The sequence below is a fragment of the Oryx dammah genome, unplaced genomic scaffold (assembly GCF_014754425.2).
Source record: "Oryx dammah isolate SB20612 unplaced genomic scaffold, SCBI_Odam_1.1 HiC_scaffold_1268, whole genome shotgun sequence".
In the NCBI taxonomy this organism is placed as follows: domain Eukaryota; kingdom Metazoa; phylum Chordata; class Mammalia; order Artiodactyla; family Bovidae; genus Oryx; species Oryx dammah.
This window is the reverse complement of record NW_024071394.1, coordinates 1-1,987: the sequence shown is the minus strand read 5'-3', so window position 1 is coordinate 1,987 and position 1,987 is coordinate 1. Positions and strand designations below refer to the sequence as shown.

The following is a 1,987-nucleotide window of genomic DNA, read 5'->3' as shown; positions in this document are numbered from 1 at the left end:
TGTGTGTGTGTGTTCCTCAGCACCTGCTCATTTCTCTCGGCCCACCATCTGTCCCTTTTGGTAACTATAAGGTGCTTTGCTATGTTGTGAGGCTTCTGTTTGGTAAAGAAGTTCATTTGTATCTGTTGTTAGAATTTACCACCAAGTGATATCATATGATACTTGCCTTTGTCTCAGTTCACTGACTATGATCGTCTCTACTTCCTTCCTTGTTGCTGGACATGGCATGATGTCACCCCTAGGACGGTGAGTACTACGGCACTGTGTGCGGGTACCCCATCTCGTTTACCCGTTCACCTGTCCTTATCCGCTTCAGTTGCTTCCATGTCTTGGCTGTTGTGCATGGTGCTGTCATGAACATCGCATGCAGCTTTCTTTTAAAATAATGGTTTTCTCTGAATCTATGCCCAGGAATGGGATTGCCGGGTCCTATGGTACTTCTCTGTTTAGTTTTTAATGTACCGTTGTTCTGTTCTCCTTCGTGGATTTCCTACTTTTATTCCCACCAACAGGGAGGAGGGTTCTTTTTCCTCTATATCCTCTACAGCATTTACTGTTGTAGATTGTTTTGTGCTGACCATTCTGACCTGTGTGAGGCGATACCACACGGTTCTTCTCATTCATAGTTCTCGAATACTTACAGGTGCTGAGCATCTTTTCATGTGCTTCATGCCCACCTTTATGTCTTCTTCAGACGAATGTCCATTTAAATCTTGTGCTCCTATTTGATTGGGTTGTTTCTTTGATACTTAGGTGCATACGCTGTTTGTGCATCTTGGAGATAAATTCCTTGTTGGTGTCTTTGTTTACCAATATTAGTTTCATTATGAGGGCTGTCTTTTTTTGGGCTTATGGTTTCCTCTGCTGTTACAACATTTTTAAGTCAGACAGGACTGAGCGAGTTCACTTTCACTTTTCACTTTCCTGCATTGGAGAAGGAAATGGCAACCCACTCCAGTGTTCTTGCCTGGAGAATCCCAGGGACGGGGGAGCCTGGTGGGCTGCCATCTCTGGGGTCACACAGAGTTGGACACGACTGAAGCAACTTAGCAGCAGCAGCAGCGGCAACAGGTCCCATTTATTTTTGTTTTATTCTGCATGATTCTAAGAGGTGGGTCAGAAGAGGACTTGCTGTATTTTATGTCAAACCATGTTCTGCTCTTTTCCTGAAGACTTTGATGTATCCATCTTTTTATTTAGGTCTTTACTCTATTTGGAGTTTATTTTTGTGTATGTATCAGGGAATATTCCAATTTCATTCTCTTTATCATTTCTTTAAAAGTCTGCACACCGGCCGCAGCCACAGATTCCGGAGCCTGAGTAGCTGCCGCCGACGCCTCTGCAGCCACCGCCGCCTCCGCCGCTGCCGCCAGAGGAGTGGGATTGGGGAGGAAGCGGTCACTGCGCCCGGAACTCCGCTCGCAAGGTTCTCTGCCCCCTGCAGTCCTCCCACGGGAATGACCATGGATAAAAGTGAGCTGGTACAGAAAGCCAAGCTCGCTGAGCAGGCCGAGCACTATGATGACATGGCTGCAGCCATGAAGGCGGTCACGGAGCAGGGGCAGGAGCTTTCCAACGAGGAGAGAAACCTGCTGTCCGTCGCCTACAAGAATGTGGTCGGCGCCCGCCGTTCGTCCTAGCGTGTCATCTCCAGCATCGAACAGAAAACCGAGAGGAACGAGAAGCAGCAGCAGATGGGCAAAGAGTACCGCGAGAAGATTGAGGCCGAGCTGCAGGACATCTGCAAGGCCGTGCTGGAGCTGTTGGATAAATACCTTATTCCCAATGCTACACAACCAGAAAGTTAGGTGTTCTACCTGAAAATGAAAGGCGATTATTTTAGATATCTTTCTGAGGTGGCATCTGGACACAATAAGCAAACCACTGTGTCGAACTCCCAGCAGGCTTACCAAGAAGCATTTGAAATTAGTAAGAAAGAAATGCAGCCTACACACCCCATTCGACTGGGGCTGGCACTTAATTTCTC

The 1,987-nt window shown here is 47.3% G+C and overlaps 1 pseudogene; it reads left to right on the top strand.

Moving 5' to 3' along the window:
* Nucleotides 1–1,291: 1,291 nt before the first annotated feature.
* LOC120859503 lies at nt 1,292–1,982 on the top strand (annotated as a pseudogene).
* The last annotated feature ends 5 nt before the right edge of the window (nt 1,983–1,987 follow it).